At 42.4% G+C, this 13297-nt stretch overlaps 1 pseudogene across 1 annotated transcript; it reads right to left on the minus strand.

Moving 5' to 3' along the window:
- Window positions 1-11355: 11355 nt before the first annotated feature.
- Window positions 11356-13060, minus strand: LOC311135336 (protein CASP-like; annotated as a pseudogene). Its single transcript has 2 exons — window positions 13036-13060; window positions 11356-12726 (listed from the first exon to the last, which is right to left on the minus strand). The product of its transcript is annotated as a protein CASP-like (transcript).
- Window positions 13061-13297: the final 237 nt, after the last annotated feature.

The following is a 13297-nucleotide window of genomic DNA, read 5'->3' on the forward strand; positions in this document are numbered from 1 at the left end:
ATTTCGTTAAAGATCATTCTATTCATTCCTTGTGTTCGCTATGTCCAAGCACAGCTGTTCCCAGAATTCTATACAAACTCTTACCAAATGGATTTCTCTTCTCTCCAGGCTACACCATTTTAGCACCTATTAGGACTGCAGTGTATAAAGGCTTTTTGAGTCAGCCAGCTGACAGACAATTGGAATGCAGGAGTTGCAATACTGTAGCATGCTGATAACAAGGTTTGAATTACCATTATACTCCACGAATGAGACATTATATCTCATGTGATAGGGTTTAAATCTCACCTAGCCACCACAATGGCTGAGACAGAGGAACACAATACAGTGAGTCATGTAGAGGACAATAAAGAATAGAGTTACAATATGTTTCTGAATAAATGGAACTGTTTTCTCCTGGACACTTCATTATTGAACTGAGTTAGATTATTGTATTCTCAGATTTGATACAATAATGGAGAAAAAACAAATTAGTCTCTGCTGGTGTGAATAACATTCATGAATATCATAAATCCCAAGTTCTCAACAACCACTGTGTTGTTTGTCAGCAACATAACTGTATACTCACTCAGTAATGCCTTTTTTTTTTTCTTTTTTTTTTCTTTATTACTTTTCAACCCCACCATCCTTTCCCTACTTGGAGTAAATTAGTGAACAACAATGCCCAGGCCTCTACTTCCGGTCTATACTTACTATCTACACCTTATGGACAGAGTTAATTTTACAATAATTCTATTATATATATATATATATTTTTTTTTTTTAATTTTTATTTTTAATTTTTTGCTCCTGAACTTCTTCTACTCTCAACCTCTCCGATCATTTTCATGATGTCCATCCGGTTTGCTTCTATATGCCATATCTTTCTAACTGTGCTCTTTCCCAAAAGCTCCCAACATACAACCTATATACTTATTATGGACACAGTATGCTTACATTATTAGCTATCTTTGTTATTATTTGTTGTTATTTGTTATTAGTCCCATCCTTCAACTCTATTCAATACCTCCCATCTATCTCTTAACACCATCCATATAGGATTTCTAATTGCCATATATATTTCAACCGTACTGTGATGTTTAACAAAAGTTCTGAACCTTTCTATTCTCATTGCTTCTACAGATTGTGAATTAAAAATAAACATTTTTGCTAAAAGTATTATTATATTATTGATTGATTGACTATGACTTTTCAGATCACCCAGTAATGCTATCTGCAAGGTTAGCTCCAGGTAAATATTGCTCAGTAATGCCTTTATGTAACATGTTTAAATGTGCGACTCAACCTTTCAGACAGAAACCCCATAAAATGTAGATATATTTACACCAAAAGTATGTGGACACCTGCTCGTCAAACATCTCATTCCAAAATCATGGTTATTAATATGGAGTTGGTCCCCCCTTTGCTGCAATAACAGCCTCCACTCTAATTGGCCCAGCGTCGTCCGGTGTAGGCCGTCATTCTAAATAAGAATTTGTTCTTAACTGACTTGCCTAGTTAAATAAAGGTTCAAAAAAATATCAGGAACAACATTGGATTTGGCAACTCCACTTCCACAATATGTCATATTTCAATCACCAAGGTTGAGATAAGGTAACATATTGGAGTTGTTCTCGAAGCTAGAAGCCGATATTCATAGTCGGAGAGAGAGGAAGTAATTCTGAGGGAGCTAATAACATCAACCTTTTCTCAGAAATGTCGCCATCAATTTAAGGCATCTCCAAGTCACTCTTACAGTGTGGTTTTCTGTGCTTTTTTTATTCTTCTCACATGCGCAGGTTCCATTCTCACACTCTCCGTCAGGTTGTCAGTGCTGCCATGTAAATTGTTCTGCATTCCCTCATGCTGCATACAGTGAGGGAAAAAAGTATTTGATCCCCTGCTGATTTTGTACGTTTGCCCACTGACAAAGACATGATCAGTCTATAAGTTTAATGGTAGGTTTATTTGAACAGTGAGAGACAGAATAACAACAACAAAAATCCAACAAACTTATGTCAAAAATGTTATAAATTGATTTGCATTTTAATGAGGGAAATAAGTATTTGACCCCTCTGCAAAACATGACTTAGTACTTGGTGGCAAAACCCTTGTTGGCAATCACAGAGGTCAGACGTTTCTTGTAGTTGGCCACCAGGTTTGCACACATCTCAGGAGGGATTTTGTCCCACTCCTCTTTGCAGATCTTCTCCAAGTCATTAAGGTTTCGAGGTTGACGTTTGGCAACTCGAACCTTCAGCTCCCTCCACAGATTTTCTATGGGATTAAGGTCTGGAGACTGGCTAGGCCACTCCAGGACCTTAATGTGCTTCTTCTTCAGCCACTCCTTTGTTGCCTTGGCCGTGTGTTTTGGGTCATTGTCATGCTGGAATACCATCCACGACCCATTTTCAATGCCCTGGCTGAGGGAAGGAGGTTCTCACCCAAGATTTGACAGTACATGGCCCCGTCCATCGTCCCTTTGATGCGGTGAAGTTGTCCTTTCCCCTTAGCAGAAAAACACCCTCAAAGCATAATGTTTCCACCTCCATGTTTGACGGTGGGGATGGTGTTCTTGGGGTGATAGGCATCATTCCTCCTCCTCCAAACACAGCGAGTTGATTTGATGCCAAAGAGCTCGATTTTGGTCTCATCTGACCACAACACTTTCACCCAGTTCTCCTCTGAATCATTCAGATGTTCATTGGCAAACTTCAGACGGGCCTGTATATGTGCTTTCTTGAGCAGGGGGACCTTGCGGGCGCTGCAGGATTTCAGTCCTTCACGGCGTAGTGTGTTACCAATTGTTTTCTTGGTAACTATGGTCCCAGCTGCCTTGAGATCCTTGACAAGATCCTCCCGTGTAGTTCTGGGCTGATTCCTCACTGTTCTCATGATCATTGCAACTCCACGAGGTGAGATCTTGCATGGAGCCCCAGGCTGAGGGAGATTGACAGTTATTTTGTGTTTCTTCCATTTGCGAATAATCGCACCAACTGTTTTCACCTTCTCACCAAGCTGCTTGGCGATAGTCTTGTAGCCCATTCCAGCCTTGTGTAGGTCTACAATCTTGTCCCTGACATCCTTGGAGAGCTCTTTGGTCTTGGCCATGGTGGAGAGTTTGGAATCTGATTGATTGATTTATTCTGTGGACAGGTGTCTTTTATACAGGTAACAAGCTGAGATTAGGAGCACTCCCTTTAAGAGTGTGCTCCTAATCTCAGCTCGTTACCTGTATAAAAGACACCTGGGATCCAGAAATCTTTCTGATTGAGAGGGGGTCAAATACTTATTTCCCTCATTAAAATGCAAATCAATTTATAAAAAATTTAGACCACTGCGCCACTCAGGACACGAAACGTCTGACCTCTGTGATTGCCAACAAAGGTTTTGCCACCAAGTACTAAGTCATGTTTTGCAGAGGGGTCAAATATTTATTTCCCTCATTAAAATGCAAATCAATTTCTAACGTTTTTTACATGCGTTTTTCTGGATTTTGTTGTTGTTATTCTGTCTCTCACTGTTCAAATAAACCTACCATTAAAATTATAGACTGATCATTTATTTGTCAGTGGGCAAATGTACAAAATCAGCAGGGGATCAAATACCTTTTTCCCTCACTGTACCTGTGTGATAACTCTGTTTCATTCCCTCTTGGCACATACCATTGTGTGAGGAAAGGTTAGAGAAGTGATTGAATTAAATGTTCGTGACTGACCTCAGAGAAAATGAGGGAAGTGATGTTAGTTATTCATAGACTTAGTGTGATTGGCTGGTCCCTCTGGCAACACATCAAACACTACCAGGGACTTCAATTACATCTGCAATTCCTTTGTCATGGGAGAAAACATCCATGACGTTGTTCATTTCGACAGAAAAATTCACTCTCTCCCTCAGAACTAGCAGGCGATTAGTAGACAAATTCTCAGCCATGATGTGACTCTGCTGTGCAACCACTAGCGCATTCAAATGTTATAATCCTCTGTAGCTCAGCTGGTAGAGCACGGCGCTTGTAACGCCAAGGTAGTGGGTTCGATCCCCGGGACCACCCATACACAAAAATTTATGCACGCATGACTGTAAGTCGCTTTGGATAAAAGCGTCTGCTAAATGGCATATTATTATTATTATTATAATGACAAGGACGGAGGGAGATGTGAAGGCAGTGGCACAAACAGAATTCTTATACAAACAAATAAACATTCAATGTGAAGAACTTCATTTTACTGAGCCTTGTCCTCAATTTGTTCTTCAGTCCCTGAAACGGCGTACTTAGTGAGGAAAAAACAACATGTTTTCCTTAGCTGGATTATTACTCATAATCTGAGACATAAATTAATAATCTCAAGCATTATGACATCTCAAGCACTATAACTTTCCAGAGGGGTGGCTATACAAAGGAAGTAAATGTTACAACTATTTCCACTTCCTCCCTAGACGCAGGTATTCTGTAAGAGCACGTCTTATGTCTCAGCAGTTAGCTACCCTCCTCAACACACTCCGTGAGTCTCAGATATGTTTATCCCTGGAGAGGAGTAGCCCAACCAAGGATAACAAGAGGTCATTAAATACATTTACTTTCTGCAATTGTTGCCTTCCGCTTGTTTCTCAGTGCGAAGCCTTGTGTGATGTGAATTGTTTTCAAGTAACAGGCGGTGGAAATGGATGGCTCATTATTTTTAATGGGGATTTGAGATGGGCCCATTGCAGAAGCGTGCTGTCATTTAGCTGCCCAGGCACAGCACAGGATTAAAGGGAGAATGAATGTATGAGGTGCCAGGGGAAATGGGCCCAATTCAGAGGCAGCTAGGCATGCTCTGTGTCCCAACACCTTTTCATTCTGGTGGTGGGAGAGCCTAATAGCTCGTGGTCGGTTCTGTTGCCATGCGAATATTCTAATCTGTTTACTTTGATCACTGGGCTTTAATTTACCAGAGAGATTTTTTTTTTCTGAAACCTAATGGTGTTTGTGTCTGGCCATGACCCAAGTGGCCGCAGCACACTAATTGTGATCATTTTTCAATTTACATTAGTCAGTTGGTTAGTGAGCCCCTCTCAAGTTCCCCCACACCTTGATTATATATCTCCTAAGTCCACAGCACCTTAACAAATGGCATTTTCCCCCTGCATTTTCCATCTAGATGAGTTTTAATTAAGTCTGCTCTCCGTGGTCCCCTGTGGCTGTTATAATCAAACCGTGGGAGCGTTCCTTCTTCCTCTACTGTTTTCTAAGGGATCATGTAGCATCTGCTTTGCTTTCTTGCTCAGATACTCCCTGTACTCATGTTGGGAGGGTGGCATAGCAACATGAGCTCAGTGCATACACTGCGAACATCTCATTGGAAATACTTTACTCTGAACTTTAAGACATTTATCAGATTTGTGACATCATGAGAATATGTTTTACTTGTCATTGAAGATGTAGTGTACAAAACTGTCCATTTTATATTGTGGGCACTTACTTTTAATAATGGACATGGACATGACAACAAAGATGCTTGAGTAAATGTCAGGACAATGTCAACCTGTGTTCCTCTTTAGAGACATCTGCAGGTACACAGCCCCTAGAAAACATTACAGATGTTGGTAAACAATTAGATATCACATATAAAATGAAGCTCTAGGCATACCATAATGTAAATAATGGTGGTGACACGATACAACCAATCTTCATAAACAATAGATTGATATTTAGGATATAATTTCATTGAATGTGATTGTGTTAGTGTCGTTTTTGTGAGTTTTGTATTTGCAGGTGTTCAGGTGTTGCAATCTAAACTAAATTTGCTTGGAAGTCAGGAGCAATATGCAATTTAATCTGGCCCTAACAAGGAAACATTTGAAGTAAATCTGTAATGACTTTTTAGTGCCAAGTCTAGTTTTCCTCCCTCTGCCTTCTCATCTCCCTTTCTTTTTTTGGAAATTATATTTTATTACATGACCCACCTAATTGTTACTGACCACAAAGCTGATAGAGGTTCACAACAACATAATGTGGATGTCATTGCTGAAGCTGAGACAATTCAGACACAATTACTTACCTGAAGAAAAATGTTTATTTTTGTGTAATTGAGTCATGGAGCCAAAGAGAAAACAAAGAGTAAGAGAGTTTGATATCAGCTTGGCAAGAGCACTACATTAGTTAAGGAGTATGTATTTAACATTGTTATAATTATGAATTATCAGAGTTTTCCATGCAGACACCAGCAAAGTGGGTGGAGTTATATCCTGCCAGGTTGTCCCTGTCCGGGGGTATTTTCAGACAGGGCTACAGTGTCCCCCGACCCTCCCTGTCTCAGTCTCCAGAATCTACACTGCAATAGTCTATGTGCTAGGGGTCTAGGGTCAGTCTGTCCTATCTGGTGTAATTATCCTGTCTTGTCTGGTGTCCTGTGTGAGCTTAAGTATGCGCCTCTAATTTTCCCATGTCTCGCTCTCTCTCTTCCCTCCTGGAGGACCTGAGCCCTAGGATCTGCTTTTCTGCCTGTGGAACCCTGACCTGTTTACTGGATGTGCTACCTTGTCCCGAACCTGCTGTTTCGACCCTCCCTCTCCATCTCTTCCCCCCTCTCTCTCTCTCTACCACACCTGCTGTCTCGACCTCTGAATGCTCGGCTATGAAAAGCCAACTGACATTTACTCCTGAGGTGCTGACCTGTCGCACCCTCTTTAACCACTGTGATTATTATTTGACCCTGCTGGTCATCTATGAACGTTTGAACATCTTGAAGAACGATCTGGCCTTAATGACCATGTCGTTTTATAATCTCCACCGGGCACAGCCAGAAGAGGACTAGCCACCTCCTCAGAGCCTGGTTCCTCTCTAGGTTTCTTCCTAGGGTCCTGCCTTTCTAGGGAGTTTTTCCTAGCCACTGTGCTTCTACATCTGTATTGCTTGCTCTTTGAGGTTTTAGGCTGGGTTTCTGTATAAGCACTTTGTGAATCTGCTGACGTATAAAGGGCTTTATGAATGCATTTGATTGAATTGAGAATTCAACATGTCTCAAGAGCAGGATGGAGACCAGGGTGGAGAGAGGGTGGACTACAGAAAGAGAGATGAAAGGAGAGCCATCCACACCGTGCATTTAAATCAAAACACAGATGATGGTAGAATTGTTTCAGGTCTATTATTAATGATTGATGTGATAGAAGGATAAAGGCAGAAACTATAGCTTCATTAAAAGTTCCTCTTAGTGGGTCCAGTCAATATATATATTTGCACTGAACTTTTTTTCAATGAGAGAACAACTAATTCAACAGTAGGAAAGGAATGACAGATTTTTCACAAAGATATTATTGTATTCTCATAATTGTATTCTTTATCATAAAATGATGGTGAGACAAAATCCAATTTGAGATGCTTGGGTAACTGCAGTTATCTTTTGCTGCCTGATTTGTGTTATGTTCCTTGACAATTTCATCTGTTGGATCTCTCTCTCTCTCCTTGCTCTGGAAATGCTCACATACAAACTTCATTTGGAGGAAGATGTAGGATCTTAATTTGATCACTCTTTTGTTGCCACAGATCAAGCAACAGTATGGACTATAGGTTAAAATCCTGTTGCTGCAGGATTATTTTGTTGTGGCAATATTTTAGTCATTTAGCAGACACTCTTATCCAGAGTGACTTACAGCAATTAGGGTTAAGTGCCTTGCTCAAGGGCACATCGACAGATTTTTTACCTAGTCGGCTCGGGGATTAGAACCAGCAACCTTTCGGTTACTGGCACTACGCTCTTAACCACTAAGCTACCTGATTTGACCCAATATAGGTGAAATTAAGATCCTATATCTGTATGCTTTTTACATTTGTATCACAAACAATTTTTTGGGAAAGTGGCAATTTTAGGCCCTTCTTAGACCAATGCATGCTTCTTGTAAGACCCCTATGATCCGTGAACCGCACATGATACATTACATTTTAGTCATTTAGCAGACGCTCTTATCCAGAGCGACTTACAGGAGCAATTAGGGTTAAGTGCCTTGCTCAAGGGCACATCGACAGATTTTTTCACCTAGTCGTCTCGGGGATTAGAACCAGCGACCTTTCGGTTACTGGCACAACACTCTTAACCACTAAGCAACCTGCCGCCCGATACAGACTTGGTGTTATTGTACCTCTTATAGCGTGCTATAAAATATGGAGTATGTCTAGATTCTGAAATAAAAAACATTGAATTAATGTATTCAACGTAAAAAATACTATTATGAATATCTCAAAAGTACCCTTTTTTGATTTAGCTTATTTTTAGACATACTCTTCAAATATGTCAAATGTCCAGAGTGGGTGCCTGCTAGTTTTGAAGATATTTATGACCCATTGTCAGGGTACATTTAATCTGATTACCATTTTTTTTTAAACTGTAAATATTTACATTACAAGCAAAATATTGTAGTCAGATTACATATCATTTTGAAAGACTAGGTGATTACTTCTTGGATTACTTTTGAATTCAGAAAGGATGTTTTTTCAGAAAAATGCATTATGACTAGGGTTGTTGCAGTGACCATATTACCACCACACCGGCAGTCAAGAGTCATGACCGCAGTAAAATTCTATGTGACCGTTGAGTTATGGTAATCTCCTTTTATGCACTCTGGAAATGTGTTAGTAGTACCCAACTTGCTAATGATCATCATGGCCTGGTAACTGCCTGGTACTCAGGGCTCTATTGTCCCTCTAACCACTCTGACATCAATGCAAATTAAATAAAAAATCAAACCGTATGTGCTTTTAAAAACTCACCTCACTCTGATTGATCAGTTTGAAGAAAGAAGTTCAACAACAGGTTGAAACTGAGTGGAAAACATGGTCGTTGTGGATGTTGTTTCAAAGCCTAAAACAATTAAATGGACAGTGCTTTCTAAGGTGATGATTAATTTGAAACACCCATATGCATATCACTCTGTGATAAGAGTCACTGACTCAAAGCCACAAGAGGGTAGAACATTTCAAACGTTGCTTGTTAGGGAGAGGTAGTTGCAGAAACGTTGGAATGGTTTAGGCAACTTCCTCAATAGTTGGTCCAGATGATCCACCGCCTCAGACCCCTTTACTTTTTTACGTTACAGCCTTATTCTAAAATGGATTAAACAGTTTTTTCCCCTCATCAGTTTACAGACAATACCCCATAAATATCACATTTACATAAGTATTCAGACCCTTTGGCAGCGATTACAGCCTCAAGTCTTCTTGGGTATGACACTACAAGCTTGGCACACCATTCTTCTCTGCAGATCCTCTGAAGCTCTGTCATGTTCGATGGGGAACGTCGATGCACAGCTATTTTCAGGTCTCTCCAGAGATGTTAGATCGGGTTCAAGTCCGGGCTCTGGCTGGGCCACTCAAGGACATTCAGAGACTTGTCCCGAAGCCACTCCTGCGTTGTCTTGGCTGTGTGCTTGGGTAGTTGTCCTGCTGGAAGGTGAACCTTCGCCCCAGTCTGAGGTCCTGAGCGCTCTGGAGCAGGTCTCTCTGTACTTTAATCCATTTATCTTTCCCTCGATCCTGACTAGCCTCCCAGTCCCTGCCGCTGAAAAACATCCCCACAGCATGATGCTGCCACCACCATGCTTCACCGTTTCCTCCAGACGTGACGCTTGGCATTCAGGCCAAAGAGTTCAATCTTGGTTTTATCAGACCAGAGAATCTTGTTTCTCATGGTCTGAGAGTCCTTTAGGTGCCTTTTGGCAAACTCCAAGCGGGCTGTCATGTGCCTTTTACTGAGGAGTGGCTTCCGTTCGGCCACTCTTCCATTCTGGAAGGTTCTCCCATCTCCACAGAGGAACTCTGGAGCTCTGTCAGTGTGACCATTGAGTTCTTGGTCACCTCCCAGGCGGAGTCTTGTGGTTTCCAAACTTCTTCCATTTAAGAATGATGGAGGCAATGCCTTCAATGCTGCAGACATTTTTTGGTACCCTTCCCCAGATCTGTGCCTTGACACAATCCTGTCTCGGATCTCCACGGACAATTCCTTCAACCTCATGGCTTGGTTTTTGCTCTGACATGCACTGTCAACTGTGGGAGCTTATATAGACAGGTGTGTGCCTTTCCAAATCATGTCCAATCAATTGAATTGACCACTGGTGGAGTCCAATCAAGTTGTAGAAACATCTCAAGGCTGATCAATGGAAACAGGATGCACCTAAACTCAATTTCAAGTCTCATAGCAAAGGGTCTGAATACTTATGTAAATAAGGTATTTCTTTTTTTTATATATATATGTATACATTTCAAAAAATCTGTTTTTGCTTTGTCATTATGGGGTATTGTGTGTAGATTGAAGAGGTGAAAATGTGTTTTAATCAATTTTAGAATAAGGCTGTAACGTAACAAAATGTGGAAAAAGTGAAGGGGTCTGAATACTTTCCGAATGCACTGTATGTTTCGTTATTGATGTTCCTGAACAGATTTCAATTGGTTTCCCAAATTAAGCACTGGGTAGCTGCAGGAACAGGCTTGGAGAGCCCATGGCTTACAGAGTGTGGGCAGAATATCACCTGTCACGCAGAGAAATAACCGGAGTAGCCTACCTGACATGAGTGAAATGAACCGGTGGGAAAGTGGCCTCCATTCGCTATTCGAGTGCATACGGATGAAATGTGTTTTTTCTCTTGTCCCTGTTCCTGCCCATTTGATAATGGACCATTCGAAATCTAAACTAATTGTACATATTAGTAAAGACAAGATTAAATTGAGAATAGTCTGATGGGTGAAAATATGATCACTTGATGAGAGAACAGCGTTTGCAGCCTGAGGCAAGCTTTTTTTGTGACTTTCTCAAATCATCAATAGCCTATAGTTATATTCTTCTTACTATAAAATCATATTTAGTCATTTAGCAGACACTCTTATCCAGAGGAACTTACAGTTAGTGCATGCATTTTCATACTGGCCCCACAACCCTGGTGTTGCAAACGCCATGCTCTACCAACTGAGCTACATCCCTGCCGGCCATTCCCTCCCCTACCCTGGGCTAATTGTGCACCACCCCATGGGTCTCCCAGTCGCGGCCGGCTATGACAGAGCCTGGATTCAAACCAGGATCTCTAGTGGCACAGCTAGCACAATGATGCAGTGCCTTAGACCACTGCGCCACTCGGGAGACTATGTCATTTATCCAAATCCATCAATCTAGGAGCCAAAGACCCCTCAACACAACCACATCACCCATATTCATCTGACTCGAAACAACGTCCCTGCCTGGCCACCCCACTAAGAAAACAACATGGAGCCAAGGATAGAACTTTATCTTTAACCAACATCTCTTAAATTGTCTTGTAATATTTAATCCCTTAACAAATATACATGATATACCTGACTTTCTGACCTGAAGATCACTGATGCCATGATTTGACCTAGTCCCCCCCCCCCCCCTAGTCCCCCCCCCTAATCCCCAGTTGTCTTGAAAGCCCCATTAGCCAATCACAGGTTGTCTGAGAGGAGTAACGCACTGTAACCGTGTCATCACTGCCTCCAGCTCTGCCAGGGTAGCTCTGGAGGAACTTGATCTTCTCGTAGAGTTTGATGTTGTCTGCACGCAGGCTGTACAGCTCACTCTGCAGGGCCTGCATGGTCACCTGCATGGAACGACTCTCAGCTTCCAGCTCCTGGTTGCGGGAGCGGAACCTCTCTCTCTCTGGCTGGAGATGATGGAGGGGAGAGAGTCCATCTGGCCTTGAGGCAGCTTCCCCTGGGGGGCCACGCCTAGGCCTGCAAACATGGCAGTGGCCTCTTTGATTGGCTCAGGGATGGTGTCAATCATGCTAGCCAGGTCAGCCCCCTCAGCATCAGGGCGTGACAGGGAGGACATGGTCTGGATGGTGCTCAGGTCGTGTTCCAGTTTGAGGATGAGCTCCTTCTGCTCGGCGTTGGTCCGGACCGCAGACGAGAACTCCAGCTGCAGGTCTGCATAGCGTCCGCTCAGCTCAGTGTTTGCGATGCGCAGAGAGAAACTCTCAGACTGCAGACTACGGTTCTTCTCCAACAACAACAATTCCAGGGGTTTAGACATCGCCTGCACTGAGCTGTCCGATGGGCCAAACTCCATAGACTTGAGGATGCTGAGCTCTTTCTTCACCTCCTCATAGTCAGCCTGTTCCTGCAGCTTTTGCTCCAGTTGCTTGAAGGTGGCAGTCTTGGTGCTCAACTGTAGTTGAAGCTGTGTCTGATCTGTGTGGTGGAGCTCTCTCTGAGTTTAGAAAGGCTGGCCTGCAGTCTCTGGACATCTTCCACCAGCTTAACCATGTCTCTGTCCTTGGCCCCCAGCTCTGCCTCCAGACTGGAGCGGGACACCACCTCCACTGCCTGGTCCATGTCTGGGGTGGTCTGGATCTGGGTAGTCACCTGCAGGGATTGGTTAGAAGAGGTCAGCTGCTCCCTCAGAGTGTCCGCCTCCCTCTGTGCTGCCTCCGCCCTCTGATTGGCTCTCTCCAGATCTGTCATCACCATTTCAATCTCATCGGCCTTGGCTGTGCAGTCCTCGTCATACTTGGTCTTCAGATCGAAGAGCTCTGTCTGAGTTGTTTCAAGAGCTGTCTGTAGGGCCTGGGTCTTGTGGTCAGCCTCAACCAGCTTAGAGGACATGGAGTCCTGGCTCTCCTGGAGCTTTCTCTCCTTCTCTGCATAGTCATTGTGGAGCTGGACTTGTTTCTCCTGGGCCAGGTTCTCAGCTTGGTTCTTCAGGGACTGCTCATAGTCCCGGATATAATATAAAATAATGGCACAGGACTTAAAGCATATCTTGTCTGCTAAATAAACAAGCCTACAGCCTATGGTGTTGCGCATAGCCAGATAACATACAGTAGGCCAACTCATATTCTGTTCTTCTGAAAATTGTTTTCTTCATATCATAATATTTCTTTAGACGTGCATAAAATAAATCATGGATTTATTGTGACAGTGTGTATTCAATTGATTTATTAGACTTTGATGTTCCAAAGGTGCACATTAGCAGCTTATATGCGGCCTGTATGTGTGGAGGCCTGGAGATGCTAAATGTGTTTATGTTAATTAATGATCAGTTACCATCTTTTGCATGACAATAACCAGCTGACAAACTTTCATGACCGACACAGCCATAATTATGACACCTTTCTGTTTTCTCAATGACATTCAATTCAGCATTGAAAAAAGGCGCAAGTTTGAGTTTGTTCCAACTGAGCGAGTCTGACCACAAGTCAGAGACCACTATGATGACACACCAAATGCGTTTGATGGATCCTTTTTGTCTTCTTCTAATGCCTCTTACAGTTTTTGCCCATTGCTTACACACAAAAACCGAATGCTTAGACCAAAGCCTCAATACCTAAACTTCTT

This window comes from Coregonus lavaretus (genome assembly GCF_964263955.1).
Source record: "Coregonus lavaretus genome assembly, chromosome: 9".
Taxonomy (NCBI): Eukaryota; Metazoa; Chordata; class Actinopteri; order Salmoniformes; family Salmonidae; genus Coregonus; species Coregonus lavaretus.